Source organism: Alexandromys fortis, unplaced genomic scaffold, assembly GCF_014885135.2.
Source record: "Alexandromys fortis isolate MF-2015 unplaced genomic scaffold, M_Fortis_MF-2015_v1.1 scaffold_10, whole genome shotgun sequence".
NCBI classification, from domain to species: domain Eukaryota; kingdom Metazoa; phylum Chordata; class Mammalia; order Rodentia; family Cricetidae; genus Alexandromys; species Alexandromys fortis.
Window position 1 is genome coordinate 8032338 of NW_026067895.1, and position 20996 is coordinate 8053333.

A 20996-nucleotide genomic window follows, 5' to 3' on the forward strand; every position below is an offset into this window, starting at 1 on the left:
GGGGTATAACAAGAGGCATTAACCTCAGTTAGGAGGTTTTTTCTTCACTGTCTTTGTGTTAACGGCCATTGTAGGCATCACCCAGAAATCATGAGGCTTCCAATGCGAGTCATCTCCTCCAACAAATGATATAGTTAGAAGAAAATGGGAGAAATTGGTGTAACTACTAGTGTCATGAAATTATCATTTAAGGCATAAATATAATCAATGCCTTTTGAGCAGTTACTTTGTTCTCGTGAAAGAACTGAAATTTTTATTAAAAAGGCAAGACAGTCATGACTAAAAAGATAATTGCATGTTTTCATTATTTAATTAGAGCTGTTGAAAAAAAAATGGGACCAAGCAGCCTAAGTACGGCTCATCAGCATTCAAAGTGCTCAAGTAGAAGCTAATGGCCCGGGGAAGGCAGTGAGTGGATGGTTTCCCACATTTAGGTAGGAAATTGGACTCCATGTCCTATTCTGAGACTATAGAACGGGACTAGAAAGTCTTCAAAATTAAGAGGAGAGAACAAACCCTCTGGCCTGGCAGAACCTAAAGGGATATGTAAGACTAAAGACAATATAGGGCCAGATATTCCCAAGGCTAGAGCCCCAGGTAAAAACAAGATTCCACCATGAGAAAAAACGAGACCAATTCCTTGGGAGCAATAGGAAGTCACCCTGCCCTGTGCAGAGGACTCAGCCCCGAGAGGCCCTGCTAAGTGCAGTGGCCCCTTCAATTCACTCAGTTGTTTCAACACTTCTATGGTTATTATTCTGTCCTGGGTAGAGGAGAGGAGATTCACCATTCTATACATTAGTGGCAGGCTAGGGTTTGGACTTTATTCTGCGGCAGGAAGAAAGTGGCTGAAGAATTCTAGACAGGGCCCGTAGCACATGACAGTGAGGTCACTAGAGGAGGGAGGAGCAGTGGGGCCCATTGAAGGCCTGACTCTTGCAGGCAAAAGTGAAAGGAAGCTTCACAAGCCAACTTCATAAGCGCCCCTTGAATGCCTACTATTTGACAGACACTGACTGTCATTACCCTCTATCAGAAACAGCACCCTCTCACTCACCCTTCTGATGAGCTAAATCTTTCTCAGTAAAGGACTATGGTTAAATGCACGCCAAGGCCTACGCCTAGATTGCCTGCTTTCCAGGAACATTTGTGCCGTGGAGAACAGCTCTAGGCTTTGGCTGAAGCTCTTCATTAGGCCGGTGCATTCTTGGCTTGATAGGCTTGATCTAGAAGTGTCAATCAGCTAGCCATGGTGGTGAATACCTGTGAGCCTAGCACTTGAGAATAAGAGGCAGGAGGACTTGCAAGGTCAGTTTGAGTTACCTTGTGAGCTCAAAAGACAGTCACAATGATAGTAGTAGTTGTTGTAATTAAAGCAGCAGTTAGTTCTTCTCTTGGAAATTGGGTCTAGAGATGGTACAAAGGGGCAAGATGGGTAATAGAAGTGCAACCCAGACCCTTGGGTTGTCACCCGTCATGTTCCTGCAGGTTGGCTAAGTTGCAGAGAAAATCAGTCTGCCAAAAACAAGAGAGAGGAATATAGTCACGAAGACAGGAGCAGATGTAGGAACCAAAAAGATTCTAGAGTCTTCCTGAGATGTAGTTATAATCCCACATTTAGGCTCTAAAAAACATATCAGTATCCTTAAAATAAATACTTCTGTCATACACTGAATTATGTCCCCAAAGATACCTCTGTTCTAATTCCCAGAACCTGTGGCTATTAGCTTGTTTTGTCAGAATGGGTGTCCTAAAATGGGGGGGGGGGAATCCTGGATTATTCATGTGGCTCTGATTGGAAGGAGGGGAGTTGTTATGCCCAAATCTGCAAAGTCCCCCAAAAGCCAACAAGGAGACTGAGTGCTACATGTAAAAGCAAAGAGCCTTTATTTTATGCAAGTTTGCAAACTCAGTCTCTCCGCATGTCCAATGTATTGGAATAAACGGAGAGCCCTGAGCTCAGTTAGAGTTGGGTTTTTATAGTAATAAACGTGGGACTGAGGGGTTTCTGAGCTTCAGGACCGCTGATTGGCTGACATTTGTCTAGGGGTATCCTGGTGAGTGTGTTCTGGCAGGTGATCCTATCTACAGCGGTTGGAACATTAGGCATTTCCTTTGGATGGTCTGTTCTTGAGTGGTGCTCAGGGAATCTTAATTTATGGTCCTTTCTGCCACCAGGTATTGCTTCAGGGTAAACTACTGAGACTCGGGCCTCTATTAAACTTATCGATGCCCGAGTCCTACACTGGCAGGTGATAATGGTTGGAAGTAAAAACTTCCTTTGGGTGATCTGTTCATATCATGGCTGGCTCCTATAGGAGTCAGAGTCAGAAGGCCAGGGATAACAGAAGTAAACTGGAAGAAGGGGCCTAAAGTCCAGGAATGCAGGAGGCCTCTAGAAGCTGGAAAAGACACGGACTAGACCCACCCATAGTCCCTAGAAATTATCAGATATGCTGCCATCTTGGTTTCACGTCTTTAAGATACGCTTGCATTGATGGCCTGCAGAACCATGAGAGAACATCACATTGATTTCTCAAAGCAGCACTTGGGAACAAACACATTGCAACCCCAAACCTAGCATTTTTTAAAGTGAAAATATATTGTACAACCTCCAGAATCTCACTACAGTAATATTTTTTCTTTGTCTTTGTACTACATTCTAGCCCAGGCTGGCCTCAAACTCATGACCGTCTTGCCTCAGCCTCCTGAGTACTGTTCAGATATATGGTATTCAGTTGGGTGTGATGATGCCTACAGTTTCAAGCTTGGGGGTTGGACAGAAACATTGGTATATTAAATGTATACATGGATCAAAAAAATATCCTGGCTTCAAGATGTGGACAAAGAAACTTAGAATTATTAATACAGCTATTTACCCTTCCAGCTATAGTTCAACCATCTCTATTTCTACAGAGGATTTGTCAACCCACCCTAAGGATCTTTCCTTACTACTCAGCCTTCACACCTTACTGCTAAGTTTCTTTGTCTCTGATCCCTCTCAGGCCAGTCCTTGGAGACTGAATAAATGAAGAAATAAATGCATATTTCAGCTCAGGCCCTTGGCAAATCCCCCACTGAGTAGCATTAACACATGTCCCCATATGAACCTGATTTTGCTAAGTCATAAGTTAATAATATAAACAAATTCCCCTTGAGTGTGTAGTATGCTTTTAATGTACATTCAAGTTTGCAATGGATACAGAGCCAAGTTGGAGGAACCAGGGAGGGTTTCTCAGGAAGGGTAAGATTTGAACTCGAATATCTCAGGTGGGGAGAATGGGCAAAATGTCAAGGTAGGTGCAGATTCAACAAGAAAGGTATAACCTTGGTTTTTCAAAAGTCCTAACAGCATGAAGATGCAGCAGAGTCTGAAAAGCGATCAGGGACTCACTGGCGCTGGAGTACACTCCAACATGTGGTAAGTAAAAAAAGACAGGTCCAGAAAACCTTATCTGGGATAGAGCTAAAGATGACTCAAAAAGGCAACAATAGAAAAGCTGATGTGGGAAATAGACAAGACTCATCAGTGAGATGAAAGCACTTCAGGGTGTGCTAAGTATGAAAGAATCTTCTGGATGGACATAGCAGAGTGAGAAGAGACACTAACCAGTGAAGAGGGGAAAACCAAAGATGACGCCAAGGACTTAAGTCTTAAATGTGATCCTAGAAATATAGAGAGGGCAACTGTGTATTGTCACTGTGTCTCCTCCCGACAGAAGAGCGAAGACACAAATAAACTATGAAACGAAGTCAAATGAGTGAATTAAATGAACAAATGATGACAGCCCGTGACCCAAAGAGTGACAAGATCACACAAGTCTGAAGCCAAAGACACATGAGACCTTTCGCTTGAAATATGATCTGAGTTGAAGAGTATTTGGGCACTGTGGCCAAGAGCGCTTTAGTCACCAAGGTGTTCTCTCCTGTGTGATATGTCTGAGTAAGTCCTCTGTGAGCCTCTAATCCAATAGCAGCAGACCATGTCAAATATGCAACAGTTGTCCCTCTGGGGCGTCTTAGGCATGCCATGAAAGCTAACTTGGCCATGGGAAGAAGCTCTAGGAGGGAGTCAATGGAAGGCCCCATGTGGCTGAATGTGCATGAACAGCTGACAACAAGGTATGCTGACTAAGAGATTGGAGACTGAAAGCAGCAAGCCACACAACCCAGAGCTATCCCCCCTTGTAGGAGAGGCAGCCTAGGAACCCAGTGGGTCCTTCCCTACAGCACCCAGATGCCTTCCCCAATATGATCTAAATCACTTTGATCTTGATTGCGGTTCTCTCTGCCCACACCCTCATCCCTCAAACTCGTTCACTTTAAAAGCTCTGATCTATCCTACCTTGTTTATTTTTTGTTTTATTTTTTATTTTTGTTTTTGGAGATAGGGTCCCTCTACACAGCCCTGGCTGTCCTGGAACTCCCTATGTAACCCAGACTGGCCTCAAACTCCTAGAGATCCACCTGCCTCTGCCGGGATTAAAGGTATGTGCCAGGACACCTGGCTTACTTTGCTTATTTAGTGAACACAACCATGTCCCATTTCCTAAGAAAACTGATCCCTGGTGTCCCTTGTGTACCAAGGGACCCATTTTGTTAAACAGGACACACGCGGGCTATGCAGAGAGGAGGGTGGAGGCAGGGATGGTGTATGCTAACACACACAGGCACACGCACAATCCTGCTTTGCTTTGTTTCTCTTTCAATGTGTTTGAGTCAGGGGTCTCACTCTGTAAACACTCTGGCTGGCCCCCAAGCTTACAGTAATGGTTCTGCCCATGTTCTCGAAGTGCTGAGATTACAGACGTGAGCCACTCTGGCTAACATCACAGATACTGTCGATAAGTTCTTTTTCTCAGAGTTCATACACAGTCCAGGCAAAAGAAGACAGCTGATGTAGCCTGTTGTCCCTGGCTTCTAGAGACTGGAAGAGCTGTTTCTCGGTTTCCTGTTGGAGGCTTTCAAGCAGACTTGTCTCTGCTCTCTGGGCTTCTAGACTGATGGTGGAGGCTCCTGTGGCTCAGCTGTATTCAATCAATTTTGCTGGGCTATTAGCTCAGTCTGCAGTGGACAAAAAAAAAAAAAAAAAAAAGCAGGTCAGCTCTATCGTGTCATGCCTGCACTTCAAAAAGTTCCAAAAGCCAATCTGATATCTCTCCTAACATATTCTCTCCACTGCTCTGTCTGCTACAGATGTCTACGGGTTGGACTAGGCCTGTGATTCCTTAATTTCTTGATGTATAATCATTTACTGTGATGTACTGAACGCTAAAAACAACACTTAGGGGGGTAGGAGAGAGCTAAGATTTGTACAGCTATTTAAAGAGGATCACAGATCATCCACTGTCACCAAAGAAAGGCTCTGGGAAGCCCAGGTTAAGACCCAACAGGACTCCATGCAGCCTGTCAAATGGAAAAGTACAGTCACCTGGAGCCTCTGTTTGCAGAGGAGACCCAGCTGACAGCTGTCTGCAGCGGTACCGCAAGCAGCAGAGACATACTCATGGCTCTCTGCTCTCCTCCAGCCGCTAACAAACACACCAAAGTCAAGACAGCCAGACCCTGAATTAAGCGAGTCAAGCTATTCCTGATGCAGACGGTGGAACGGTCTAGGTCTCCTGAAAAATAGCGTCTGCAAGGGGGGAAGCTGTGCCTGCAAACGGGAGCATGGTAATCACCTCAGATTGTCTGGAGATCTGTCTCCTGCTCCACCAGCTGGAGAGACTCGCTGCTAATAGGAACGCCACTCTTTGAAAGCAAGCAGCCTTGCCTATCACGGCACTGTGCCATTTGCTCTGTCACAGTGGGTGCTCTTAGTGAACAAAATACATGTGATCACAAGCTGCCGATCCATGGGCACAATTGTCACATCTCCTGCTTTTTCCAGGGAATTCTTTGACTCCCCAGAAGTCATCCTGCTTCCTCTATTTCTTTTATTTATTCATTTATTCATATGTGCATGTATATTTTGCCTGCATATATGTCTGTGCACTACACATGCATATGGTACCCAGGGAGTACAGAAGAGCATGTCAGGTACCCCGGAACAAGAGTCACAGATGGTTGTGAACTGCCATGTGGATGCTAGAAATCAAACTCAGGACCTCTGGAAGAACACCCAGTGCTCTAAACTTCAAAGTGAATATCCATACATCTTCCATAGTTACAACAACCATCAACATTTTGCTGTTTGCTTCTTCCATCTCTATATAAACTTCCCCCTAAAGCTATATTAATCAAAGCACTTCACTTCTGCAGACTGGAACATGTCTCCCAAGAATAATGAATGATACCTCCCCTCTATGGTTGTTGTAGTGTTACCATGCACAAGGAAGCAACAACAATCCTAAGGTCATCCACCATCTAGTCCAAGTCAAATTCCACAATTATTTCCAAATTTACTCTTGGGACCATTTTTATCTTCTAAGCCAGCATGTTTGATTGTAATAGCTCTTTAGCCTTTCAGACAATGGCTGCTTCTGCAGCATACCTACTTGGTTCCCATGAGACTGAGTTTCCAAAGACTGCAGGTCAACTGTCTTGTTGACTGTCCCACATTCTGAACCCATGTGGCTGTTTTTCATTTCTTAGCCATGTTCCTCTAGACTCTGTGTCCTATAAACTGGTAGCTAGATCATACTCTGGTTAAACATATTGGATAATGATGGGGCTATTACTCAGTGGTAGAGTGTATGTATAGCATATATAAAACTATGTGTTCATAGCCCAGTGCCACAAAAATAGAAGGAAGGGAAGAAAGGAGAGAGGGAGGGAGGAATGGAGAAAGGGAGGGAAGGAGAGAGGGAGAGAGGAGGGAGGGAGGGAGGTAGAATGGATGGAAAAGAAGGCTTGTTCAATAAGAATACTTCACAAATATCTTCCACATTTTGGTGTCACACCAGGAGGTCACCAAATTAACTGTGCATTAGAAGAGATGCTGCCCTTGATCACATGGTCAATGTGGTCATCACCAGGTTTCTATAGTGTAAAGATATATTCTACCTTGGTAATTCATATGAAAACTGGAAAGTGATATTTGGGGTCACATGACTTATTTGTCAGGGAACTTTGGAAAGACTGTTTTAGCACTGAGATCCTTCTGTCCCTGTCAGTTATTCTAAAACTCCCTTTTGGAGTTACCTAATCCAAAGGGCAATCTTACTGTCACATCTATGTAAGGCAAGAAGCAGATTGGGCCAGGCAGTGGTGGCACATGGCTTTAATCCCAGCAGAGGCAGGAGGGTCTCTGTGGGTTCAAACCCAGTCTGGTTTTCAAAGTGAATTCCAGGACAGCCAGGATTACACAGAGAAACCCTGTCTCGAAAACTTTGGCGGAGTGGGAAAAAAAGCTAGGTCAGATCTGCTTTGACACTGCTTCCTGCTCTCACACAGCATTACCACTGAAGACCACTCCTGCACAGTCCTAGAATTCCGGTCCGTCTTGGGATCCCACCACTTTTGTCCCCATCATTGAACGGGCTGCTGTAGTCTATAAGGACAAAGTCCCTCCCTCAGTGCTAGGTGGAGCTGTGTATGCATGCCCTTCTTCAACTCACAGAGGCTCTTGTCAAGAGCAGCTCACCCCAAAAACGCCTCTTCACAATTAGCCCAGCCTCTTCTGCTTCACAGATCCCCTGACAGCCCTGATGCTATTCTCTCCTCCCAAAGACCCTTGCTACAGGGCAGCAAGCACAGAAAGCGGCTCTGACGATTCTCCCTTTCCTGTCCTTTTTTTTTTTTCTTGTCTTAGAGCATGTGCTTTAGTTTTTTTGAAAAGCCAAACAGCTCTGATACAGAAGTCATTCTGGAAAGTCTATATGCACCTAAAGTTTTGGCTGATAGCTCAATGATTCCCAGCATCTAAAAAGACCCACAGATAGCAGGCCCCAATAACTATCTTCTCCTGGCCACTAAAGAGAACAGTACTTTGCGTCTTAGTGTAGTATGCTAGGACGTGCTTAAAGACACAGGGAGAAAGCCCCTAAATTTGCAGACTTTGTTAGTTTTTTTATATGAATATTTCATCTATTGCTGAGTTTAGATTATTAACCAAGGTTATGTCTTGACACCATAATCGGCTGTCCCGCCAGCACAACACAGCTCTAGCAGATGGTGGTGTTTATGATAATTGCCTCCTTTCTTCATAATCTTGCTGCTTAAATGCTCATCTTTAAAAACCTGAAGCTAACCCCCCTTTTCCTTTAGATAATTAGAATAATACTGAGCTTTTTTTTGCTAATTCTTCATATATGAATGGCATCAACGATGCTCAAAGTAACTATACTATGATAATTTTCATGGTGGCCCAGATCCCCAGAATGGAGTTAGACCACCATGTACTTGGGCATTTGGACTATTTCCAGCTCAGTGCTATTAAAAATAGTAATGAATATTCTGTTGAATCTACACTTCAAATTGGAGTCCCTGATTAGTCTGGTAAGTATAGCTTCAACTTTAGTGGATGACACAAACTTCCAGGGGAGAGTTTACCAAATCCTCTTTCCTCCCACCGTCTGAAATTCTGCCCTGCTCCGTCTTGTCAGTTATTGTCAGCGTATTTAATGTCAGCCTTCGCAGAAAATGCATAATGATGTTTCCTTGTGCTTCACAGTTTATTTTTCCTGATTGCTAATTAGCATATTGTCTATTGTTTTTGGTCATTTGAATTTCCCCTGCATTTCAACTGCTTTTTTCTCTGCCGCCTGGGTTTGTACGGGGTATTTTCACATTCTCAGATAGAAATCCCCTGCCAATGGTAGGACTTGCCAGTATCTCCCTTCTCCACGGTTTCTCTCTTCAAATCTTGTGCCCCGTTATGAATATGGATTGTTTATAAAGCTTTTTGTATTCTCCTCTAAAAATTTCTATTCTCAATAAAAATGGCAAAATTCAAAGTAGAAACTAGAAATTACTATATGTGAAGAAAAATCCTGCCTCCTGCACCTTCCTAAAAGAAGCCAGGCTGGTAACTTAAAGACAACGTGCTCTTCCAAGAGCGTTTCTATAGGTGACAGCTTCAACCGGTCCCTTTCAAGAGGCTCCACCTTCCAGGACCCAAAATTTTTGCCGGTCCTCTGGATAGGGAAAAATACAAGCTCAGCTTAACTGCTGTTGGACCCTTCTGTACATTCTCCCTTATTTGCACCTGCAATGATCTTGTGTTTACGTAATACACATGTGTTCAGGTGTTTTCATAGCTATTAAGAACTTCCTTCATAAAGTTACTTGGGAATCTTATGACACTATGTACTTTAATAAGTTAACTTCCGCCGGGCGGTGGTGGCGCACACCTTTAATCCCAGCACTTGGGAGGCAGGGGCTGGCGGATCTCTGTGAGTTCGAGTCCAGCCTGGTCTACAGAGTGAGTGCCAGGACAGACTCCAAAGCTACAGAGAAACCCTGTCTCGAAAAACCAAAAAATAAAATAAAATAAGTTAACTTCCCCCAAATCCTACATACTGTGGTATGCATAGTGGTACTTTGAATCAGTCCAACAGAGTAAGATAGCTCTAAGCAAACCAGGCATAGTGGATTACCTGCACAGGCAGCACTGCCCTCCTGGGAGCTAGCATTCATTAGGCATCTGCTTCTGGAAGGTACTCTACATGTATCACGCCTAATGTTCCAGTCTACCAGGCAGCTTCTATCAATCCAACTTCATGAAAAATTGAAGGTTCAAAGGTAATTGTAATAGCTCAGGAGGTAAAGCAAGTGTAATGATCGAAGCATCAGAGTTTAGATCCCCAGAACTGACATGAAATCCAGATAAATGTTACAACCTGCCTGTAATCCCAATCCGCCAGAGGCAGAGACAGGGAATCTCTTGTGGCCAGCACAAGCCAGCTAGCCTGACTAACCAAAACAGTGAATTTTAGGTTTCTGGGGAGACCATGACCTAATGTAGAATATGGAAACTGATTAAGGAAGATACCTGGCATCAGTGCCAGGCCTCCACATACACATATGTGCACCTACGCCACACACACACACACACACACACACACTCACACACACTCACTCATGCAAAACAACTGAAAAGTTCAGTGTCACAAGTATAGCAAAAAAGTGGAGTTCAAATTCCAACCCGACTCTTTAAAGCACTAAAGTCTATGTCCAAGTCCTTGGAAAGCCTGGATTTGGGTTCTCTAACTCTTTGCCAGAGAGTGATTCTTCGAATGGAACTAACCAGGGAACCTGTGTTGATTTGAATAGATGTCCCCCCCATATGCTCAGGCATTTGGTCCCCAATAGATGGCGCTTTTTTGACATGTTTATAAGGCGTGACCTTGTCGGAGGAAACACGTCACTGGGGGGCGAACTTTGAGAGGTTGAAGGCTCTTGCCTTCTCTGCTTTAGTCTCTCTGCCCCTAGCTTGCCTTTCCAGACAGAAGCTCTGGCCGCTGCCACTGCAGTGCCTGCCTCCACACTTCCCTGCTGTGATGGCGAAGGTCTCTCATCCCTCTGGAACTGTGAACCAAAAATAAACTCTTTCTTCTCAGAGTTGGCCATGGTGTTTTAGCCTAGCAATAGAAAAGTATCTAAGACAGAACCAAATAATTATCTTCACAGATCTCTGTCCACCATATTTATTCGGGCAAAAAAAAAATGCCGAATTTTGTGTTTATTTTCTCCAAATACATTTGTAAGAAGAATATAGAGTTAAAACTTGAATAATGTACCTTATGGTGGCAATTTAAAAACAAGTATGACAGGTAGGGGGAGGATCAGGAACCATAAATGTCCGTTTCCTGAGCTTGCTGTTAATCTAACTTGAAATGCATAAATGTTTCCTGCTTCTACATCACAAAAGAATCACCACAACATCCCATTACTTACTGTTTTGACAACACACAATCCATCTAATCCAGCTCACCTGTTGGAAGGCAAGAGCTCCTCTGAGCAAGCCAAGAGATGATAAATGGGGGACGAAGGACTCCCGACTGCAGCCCATTCATCACGTCTCCCAGGAAGTCAGACCCAGGGGAGCCGATGTATTCCATGTGGCAGACAAGAGGAAAGAGACCACCAAAATGGCTTGCCAGACCTCTTAAGCTTCAGACTCCAGAATCAGCATCCACTTTTCTTCCTATTTGGCATGTTAGTGCTAGAACCTGTCTCTCCTCTCCCACTCACCAAGTCTGTTCACGCGTTTTCGGCTGTCTACTTTCTCAACTGGAGAAAAGACGGCCCCTGTTTCCTGAGGCCTGGGTCCAACATGGGTTTTCTCATCAAATAGCTAAAACAACCCGATGACGTAGGCGCTGACGCCCCCTTTTAATGGAATGACATCTTTTGCTCGGGAACACGGGGTCAGGTGGCAGCATTGAGCTGTAACCTCATGTTCACAGTCAGGAAGCCTGACGGCTTGTGACCCTCCTCTGAAACTGTCTCTCCTCAGTTCTGCGAAGACTTTATGTGTATGGAACCAAACAATTTAGACTTCTAAGATTTTGAGCTATTAAAAAAAATCTGATCAAATTATCTGCTTTCAAGGGCTCTTCACCTCTCCTGTCTCATTTTCTCCTTGGGCCAAGCCATTCTGTGGTCGCAGTACTGCGACTTAAGGAAGCATATCAAAACTTGGTAAAAGCCAGGCACTATTGTGCATGTTATTAATCCTGGCACTCAGGAGGCTGAAGCAGATGGATCTTTGTGGTCTACATAGCAACTTCCAGGACAACTAGGGCTACATAAAGTGTCAGTCTGTATATCTGTCTGTCTGTCTCTGTCTGTGTCTCTCTGCTTCTCTGTCTCTTACACACACACACACACACAGTCTTGAGTATAGCTGGGGATGTAGCTTAATGTTAGAGCAACCACCTAGAATGTGCAAGACCCTAGGATCACTCCCCCGTACTACAGAGAGGATAAAACCTCAAACAAAGATGGAGCCACTCAGTGTTATGTATCTGTAATGCCAAACCTCAAGAGGATAATTCAAAAGGATACCTTGAGTCCAGTAACTTAAAACCAACGTGAGAACGTAATGAGAGTTTCTCTCAACAAACAAATACACCCTCCATCATGTAGAGAGGCATTATGATAGGATACAACACTAAGCCTGCTTAATTTAAACTAAATATTTACAGACTACTGTCTTACGTAGCATTTTATCTCTAAGTGCCGCTAGGAGTATGGTATGTATTTACTGCAGTGTTACTGTGAAAACTCTGAGCTAATTCAGACTTTTGCTTCACAGTCAAGGAGGGTCAAGTCCAACAAGGTTGAGTGATTTGTCCGGGCCATGAGCTGCTAAGTGGTTTTGCTGCCCTCTTCTAAAGCATATGTTTGCCCCTTGCCTCTACATCACCGTAATTGCCAGTCCAGGGCAAATACACAGCCTTGTGCCTAGGGTCTCCTGGGTTCTCCTCCTTCTACCCTTCCTCCCACTGGAGGCTCTTGGTGCTTTGCTCTCCCTTAGAAAATCTCCCTCACCTCCAGTCCACCAAGTGTCTCTCTTCACAGCTGTCTCAGTAAGGGTTTCTATTGAGAAAATGAAACACCATAGCCAAAAAACAAGTTGGGGAGGAAAGGGTTTATTTGACTTACACTTCCACATTGTAGTCTATCACCGAAGGAAACCAGGACAGGCGCTCAAACAGGAAAATAACCTGGAAGCAGGAGTTGATACAGAGGGCATGGAAGGATGCTGCTTCCTAGCTTGTTCCACATTGCTTGCTCAGCCTGCTCTCTTATAGAACCCAGGACCAATAGCCCAGGGATAGCCCCACCCACAATGGGCTAGGCCCTCTCCAATGAATCACTAAGAAAATGCTCTACAGACTGGCCCACAGCCCAATCTCATGGAGGAAATTTCTCAGTTGAGGTTTCCTCTCGGATGACTCTAGCTTGTGTCAAGTTGACATAAATCTAGCCGAGCACAATGGATCCTTTGTCAACTTGACACACAAATATGTCACTGTTGAGCCACAACCTTCCTTTCTTGTTCAGCCCCAAGATCACACATTAATAAAGACATTACAATATAAAACATTTTACAGACTTAAAAAATCCCACAGTCTTACCATTTGAAACATGCTATAAATTGTCTCTTTAAAAATATCAAGTCTCTTAAAATCCAAATTCTCCTTAAAGCCCCAAAATCTCTTCTTCAAAAGTTTAAAGTCTCTCAACTGTAGAATTCTGTAAAATAAAGAGGTAAATTAAGTACTTTGCTACTTCAAGGGGGAAGAGCCAGGGCACAGTCGTAATCTGAACAAAGCAAAACCACACTCCAAAAGTATAAATAACTGAATGTCTAGTACCTGGGATTTACTCAGTCTTCTGGACTTGGGTCACTTCTCCAGCTCCATCCCCTGCAGCATGCACAGCCTGTCTTCTAGATTCAGGCTGGCTCCCCTCCACTGCTGCTGCTGCTGTTCTTGGTGGCCATCCCATTGTGCCGGTGTCTCCAAAACACTAGGGTCTTTTGTGGCAACTGGGCTGCCTTTTTACCAATAGCCTCTCATTTGGCTCTTTTCGTGGTGCCAAGCTTCAACTTCTTTGCATGACCCCTTCAACCCTGAGCCTTTAACTGCTACTGAAGCTGCATTTTTACCAATGACCTCTCCTGGCCTCTCACAGCGTCAAGCACAGCTCTCCCATGACCCCTTCAGGCCTTCAAAACCAGTACCACCTGGTAACTCTTACACCTTGAGCTACCAGATCAAGGTACAACTTTGGCCACCTCTGAACACAGCTTCTGTGTGATGGCTCTCCCCGGGAAACACTCTCCAGATTTCACCTCAACATTGCTGGTCTCTTGTTTATCACAATTTATTTCTCAACTCCAGCCAACCAATATCGAGTGTTCCAGCAAAGCCAAGGTTTCACTTCAGTAGTTCTGGTATCTTATAAGTCACAGCTGATTCTCCAACCCTGGCAAATCAGAATCACAGAATTTTTTTATTCAAAGTAACAAATGGTCCTCATAGAGTCTTTAAACTTTCCTCTGAAACTTTACAAGCCAAGCTTCTGCCTTCTGCTTTGCTCTCGACCTCCTTATCTTCCAAGTTCCCACAGAACAGCTCACCAGGCACTCAACACTCAATTTTTCTTGCACAAAATTCCAAAGTCCTTCCACAAGCATCCCCAAAACAACACGGTCAGTTCTGTCACTACAACACCCCACTCCTGATACCAACTTGTCTTAGTTAGGGTTTCTGTTCCTATGGTGAAACCATGAGTAAAAAGCAATTTGTAGAGGAAAGGAAATATTCTGCTTACACTTCCACACTATAGTCCCTCCTTGAAGGATAGGCACTTCCTATTCTAGGAAGCCATGATAGAAACTCAAGAGGGGCAATAACCTGGAGACAGGGGGATGCTGAAGCCATGGAGGGATACTGCTTACTGGCTTGTTCCTGCCCCTTTCTTATAGGACCCAGAATCACCAGCCCATGGATAGCACCAACTACAATGGGCTTGCCCCCTCATCAATCACTAATTAAGAAAATGTACTATAATCTGGCCCACAGCTCGATCTTATGGAGACATTTCCTCAATTGAGGTTTCTCTCCTTTCAGATGACTTAGTTTGTGTCAAGGTGACATAAATCTAGCCAGCACACCAGCCAACTCAGAGAAAAAATGTTTAGGACACACCCAGATGAGAACGGCTAGGAGAGCTGCTAGCTGCACTAGAAGCAATGATTTTCCAGTATTTGATCCAGTCGTGTCTTTGGCTGTTGTTTTGTTGTTTTGTTTTGGGGTTTGGGTTTTTTTTTTCCTCTCTGAAATTATGGAGAACTCCCAGAGAGCTCAAAACCAAACAAAGATTAGTGAGAAGAACAGCATTGTTCTGTGTTTGCAAACCTCTGTGGTATTTGGCATAATAGAAAACAGCTGGGTTCTCGGGTCTGGTTCTGCAGCCTGGCCCTTTCCATCGCATGTTATGCAGACTCTGGAAAAGTCCCCGCACATTCATAGGAGACTGATTGAGAAAGCCTTGCTCTGAGAATGGTTCTGACTTCATAGAGCCACTGAACGAATTCCCACGGCCTCCCCCTACAGGGTGTTCCATGATCATACATTGAAAACTGCTGGTACATGAACGAATGTGCACTCAAAAGATCTCAAATCCGGGTGGTCACTTACTAGCCATGTGACCTGGGCATTAATGTGTGCATAAGAGAGAGCCTGGTACAGGCAGGCAGGCTCCCCGACCCTTCTTTCGAGAGAGTTTCATGGCTTCAAAATCACTATGTAGACCACCATGGTCTTGAATTTTTAGTCCTCCTACATCTACCTCTGAGGCAGGGGGTTGCAGGCATGTGCCACCATGCCTGGATTCGTATGGAGCTGGGATTTGAACCCAGGACTTTGCCATGGTAGACAAGCACTCTGCCAACTGAGTTTCATCTCCAGTCCCAAAAGGCTTTTTCCGAGCTTCTCCAAAATGCACTTATGGAAAGGGCGTGGGGGTAACTTTAAGGATGGTGCCTGGATACAAAGTCCAGTGATGGAGTTTCAGAAAGACTGGGAAGGGAAAACTGAAAGCAAATTGTGCAAACATTTTTATCCCTTGGGCGGTCCCTACCTAGGGTCCCTCGGTTCACAGCATTTATGTGGCTACCTTGTGGAAAATTCCAGCTACGGAAGTATGAATCCTACTTGTGCCACTTCTTTGGCAGTGTCTGTTCTATCTGAACCTTTCAGCCCCCACTGACTCATTTAAATCACCTCTGACCCTCAACATCAAATGGGAGGTTCCCTGAAAAACGTTGCCCTAAAGACAAAGGTCCCTGGATTGGATGTCCCATTCCCACCTGCTGTTGAGGCTCTCTTTCTCCAACTCTTTGGGGAGACTGGCGGGGAGGCTCTCACCCTCCTAGCCACACTTCATGCTGTAGGCATGGACGGGATCCGGGGCTCATCCTGATCTATTTCCAAACTAGATAATGAACAGGAATTCTTAATTAGAGTTAGTTCTTGGGGAATTGTTGCTGTGGATGTTAGAAATAATGGAGTCTGGTCTGCATTGAGGATTGTGAAAATTAGTTTGGCTATCTGGAACAGTCTGCTTCTCCTCCTCAGCCGTCTTTTAGAGCTACCGAAGACCAATAACAAGCTCCCATACTACATTCCTGCTACCGACACAGCGAGGACTCCAGGAACTTTAGGTGGTATTTTTAACCGACTTATCCAGTCCAACTCCCACTTAAAATACACCCTGAGAAAGGACATCAGGGACATAGCAGTCCTGACTCTCAAGCACTCTGAAATTCAATTTGAGCCCAGTTGGAGACACACGACTGAAATGTTTGGGAAGAGGGGAAAAAAGCTGTTGATGGCAAGAAACACAAGTGCTATTCATTATCTGCCTCGCTCAGCGGGGCATTAGCCGTTTGGGAATCAGGCTGGTGGCACCAAGAAGCAAGGAAGGCACACTGTCAGGCTACCGGGCAGGGACTATGAAGGGCACTCAGCTCACCCGAAGGGGGCAGCACCTACAGCTACTGGTTAAAGACGGAATGAAGCTTCTGATTTTCAAGAGAACCCAGAAATCTAGATTTATTTTTAAATGTGAAAACTCCCTGTATTTAAATGCTTCCACTTCCAAAGATTTTACACACACACACACACACACACACACACACACACACACACACACAGCTTTTTTGATTCTCAACTGCATTCAAAATATCTATCCTTGCATCCACGGGTGCACATAGCTCTCACACTTCATTGAAGAAGCTTCTTTTTGAAATAGACAGAGGCCATCACAGAAATCCACAACTGGTCAAAATGCAGAGAACAGCTGGCTATGGGGTGCCCACCTCATGTTGATATATCTATTTACAGTTCCTACATTTAAAGCTTGGGGAACGTTGTGGAAGAAGAAGCAGAAAAGTCAGAGGATGAGGATGCGTGCTTTGAGACAGTGTTTTCGATATATGATAGGGAGCTGCCCCCATGAAATCTCAACAGTACGTTTGCTCAAACAGGACCTACACAATGATACCAGTTGACATCATGGATGGGGAAATCTCATAAGACCCTACCCCTGTCTGTTTCTCTTCCATTTCACCACCATATACTTCCTCATCATATTGATACCCAACCATTCAGCATCTTGTGGCTCCTGGCAGGCATGTGGATGCTTCAGGCAGCCTGAACTGTGAGGAGTGGGGGCTGTGGTGGTGGGGAGGTGTCTTTTGCTGGCTTGTCACTCAAGGCACCAGGTAGGTCTAGCAATTAATGGCTTTTAAGAGAAAAAAATCAATCTTCTCCAGGACAAACTATCTGGTTTCAAGAGGTTAACCACTAAACATATATNTATGAACACTGGACTTGGCACATTGTATAAATGGAGAATGCATGTTCCTTTCCTGGCCACCCAGACCTGAATAATCACACAGAAACTATATTAATAACATCACTGTTTGGCCAATAGCTTAGCCTATTATTACTAGCTAGCTCTTACATCTTAAATTAACCCATTTCTATTCATCTGTGTATCACCACGAGGGTGTGGCCTACTGGTAAGGTTCCTGACATCTGTCTCCTTTGGCAGCTATATGACATCTCTCTGACTCTGCCTTCTTTCTCCCTGCATTCAGTTTAGTTTTCCTGCCTATCACCTAGCTCTATTCTGCCCTGCTATAGGTCAAAGCAGCTTCTTTGTTAACCAATGGTAATAAAACATAGTCACAGCATACAAAGAGGAATTCCACATCAACGCTGTATTTATTATATATACATGTGTGGCATATATGTGTGGATATGTGTGGATGAAAATAATACTTAAAGAAGAGGTCATGAAATTGAGAGGGAATTGGAGGGACACAGAAGGAGTTAGGAGGGGGAGAAGGGAGGGTAGAAATGATGTAAATACAGTACTTCTGCAGAAATTCTCAAAACAAAATGGTATGTACAGGAGCTAATGAAGCCCTGAGCAAATAACATGGGCACAGTGGTCTCAGTGACTACTGGGTGGCAAAGCCTTGCATGGTTTCCTCCCCACCCCATAGCCCCCATGCTTACTGTTCCCCTACAGAGACTGCTCCTACCAAGATTAGCTAAACTTGCCTCTTTGTTGAACCGTATATGGTAACCCTGCCTCTTTATCTGTATGCAATAACCCCACCTCCTTGTTCAGCCGAATGCAATGACCTCGTCTCCCTGCATATAATAAATATGCTGCGTTTCCAGGGTGCTACATTTTCTCCGTCCAAGAGCCTAGACCCCCCGATCCCAGTTTTTCTGTGTCTATGAGTCTGTCTTTCTTCCTAGTTATATATATATTCCAGGAGCCAATGCTTGGCGATGCGGGCACAAGGTTTTTTGAAAAGTTAAAACAACGCTTGAATTACAAAGTGCCATTCTGTTCCCTCCGTGTGAGTCCTTAGAGCCATGCTGTGCATCCATCCTGTTCATGTTTCCAAACTGTCATTACCGAGTATGCATCCAAACACAGCCCACATTCTGTGTTGTAGGCTGTAATGCTATAGAAGTAGCATGCTGCAGTTACTTTATGCTTCGTTTGTTATTTTAAATTAAAATTTTTAAAAGATACGCTATTATGTTTTAACCTACTTCACTATTTTTTTGGTTTAGTTTTTGGGTTTAATTTTTTTTTTTTTTTTGAGATAGGGTTTCTCTGTATTGCCTTGACTATCTTGAACTCATTCTGGAGACCAGGCTGGCCTCAAACCCAGAGATCCACCTGCCTCTGCCTCACAAGTGCTGGGATTAGAGATGTGTGCCACCACCACCTGGCCCATACATTTTAACTATATGATATTCTGTCAGTTAAATGTATCAAAATTTAATTTACCTATTCTTCTTTTGATAAAAATTGAAGGGTTTTTTTTTCTAATTTCAAGGTACTACATATCTTCAACAATAAAAATCCCCCCTTCAGGATGAGGCAGCGCATATGTGTAATCTCATCATTAAAAGGCTGAAGCAGAAAGACAGAATAAAGCCAGCCTGAGCTACACTGAGAGACCCTGTCCTGAAAGGAAAAAAGAGAGAGTTTCTCTAGAAAAAGAATTGCCAGGAAGTAGCAAATACAGCTTTATCCTTCCTACATTTTGACAAGCTGCATTCCAAAGTGATTGTTCAATTGACCCATGTGCCAACAGATCGATTCACCAGAGAGTGCCTTGATTTTGCTTGTACAGTCCATGATTGTTAAGATCTGGACAGATCTGAACATATAATGTACACACAACTGAAACTGTGCACCTTTAAGAATGTAACATTGGGTCAGTTCTTTTACCCCAGAACTCAGGAAGCACAGGAGCACAGACCTCTGTGAGTTTAAGGCCAGCTTGATCTACATGTCAAGTTCCAGTCCAGACAGAGGGACACAGTAAGACCCTGCTTTAAGAAAAGAAGAAAATAAAACATATCTCTTTATATATGTTACAGAGGAACTATCTATCCGCTGTCTAAGACAAACAGACAGAGAAGTAGACACTATTTACTTAGGTTTTTAAGTGGAATAGCAATCCATAATTTTTCAAAAACTTACATATAGAGGGATAATTAGCACTAGGGAGCAAGCGAATGGTTTAATTCTTTAATATGGTTTGCTTTATTGGTGTAATTATCAAGGCACTTAATATTGTACATGATTACCCCAAAGTTAATTTGATACAAAAATAACCCAAAAGTCAGAACCAAGAGAAAGGCAACCAAGCTAACAAGGTGTCCGGTTAGTGGCTTAATCAGAGCGATGAGCTATGCCGTATCACTTTTATCACAATCTATAACAGCTGATGTGCAGTTACTTTTCTGTTGCTGTGAAGAGACTACAGCCATCAAGGGACTTAGAGAAGAAAGAGTTTATTTGGTGCTTACACTTTCAGAGGGTGTGTTCATGATAATGATGGCAGAGAAAATGGCAGCCAGCAGGCACAGCCCTGGAGAAGTAGTTAGAGCTCACATCTTGAGATGACGACCATGAGACAGAGAGAAGAAAGGTAACGGGGACTGATGTGGGCTTTTGAAGCCTCAAAGCCCATTCTCAATGACACACCTCCTCCAACACAGCTACATTACCTATTCCTTCCCAAACAGCTGCTCCAACTATAGACAAAGCATTCAAATATATGAGCCTGTGGGGGGTCATTCTCATTTAAATCACCACAACACTTGTATATTGTTGGTTGTGATTTGTTATTTGGGGACTAGTTTGTTTATATTGTAGAATAAATATAAACTTTGTAAATTAAATTTGTAAAATTGTAAATATAAATTTATAATATAATAAATATAATATAAATATAATATTTATAATAAATATAAACAAAGTTTCCCTTTGAATATATGAGATGTTTTTGTTTTATTTTCTTTTCAGATAAGGATCTCACTCTATAGTCCAGGCTGGCCTGAAACTTACAGCAATTCTCCTGCCTTGGCCTCCCCAGTGCTAGGGTTACATGTGTTAAGACACCATGCCCAGCAATATGTTTTACCTTTTAAAAGTAAAATAGGAGCCATCCTCCCTTGGGGCCACTCCCACTCAAGGAGTTCTTTTCTGGCTTTTCTCTAATAAACCTATGCTTTTTTTTTGTTTCTGTTTACAGTAAATTAGCCAGATATGAATCCTCAGAACTATAATCCTAGTGTTTAGGATGCTGAGGTAGGAGGACTAATGTTCAAGACCATATTTCAAAAGAAGGAGAGAGAGAGAGAGAGAGAGAGAGAGAGAGAGAGAGAGAGAGAGAACATGAGTAAAATGCTGGGACTAGAGGTGTAGCTCGGTAATAGAGGACATGATGGGGTATAGCTGGGTGGGAGAGTCCATGCTTAGTATGCCTGAGACCCCAGGTTGAATTCCCAGAACTGGAAATTAAGTTTTCCAGCTCTGTCTTCTAAAATAATGACCAACCCAGATCAGTGAGCTCCTTGGGCACCCAGATGATGACATCTAAAGATTGTTTTTTCCTACATAGAGTGCATCTACTCAGAGAGATAACTTGTTCTAGGTCTGAAGCCAGAGATGAATGAATAAACATAGAACATCTTATTAGATGGGAAAGC

At 43.6% G+C, this 20996-nt stretch overlaps 1 long non-coding RNA gene across 1 annotated transcript; it reads right to left on the reverse strand.

The window, feature by feature from the left end:
* Nucleotides 1-1785: 1785 nt before the first annotated feature.
* Nucleotides 1786-14200, reverse strand: LOC126510919 (uncharacterized). The gene is made up of 3 exons (XR_007594554.1): nt 13269-14200; nt 13029-13146; nt 1786-5064 (listed from the first exon to the last, which is right to left on the reverse strand). It is a non-coding gene; the product is annotated as an uncharacterized lncRNA (long non-coding RNA).
* Nucleotides 14201-20996: the final 6796 nt, after the last annotated feature.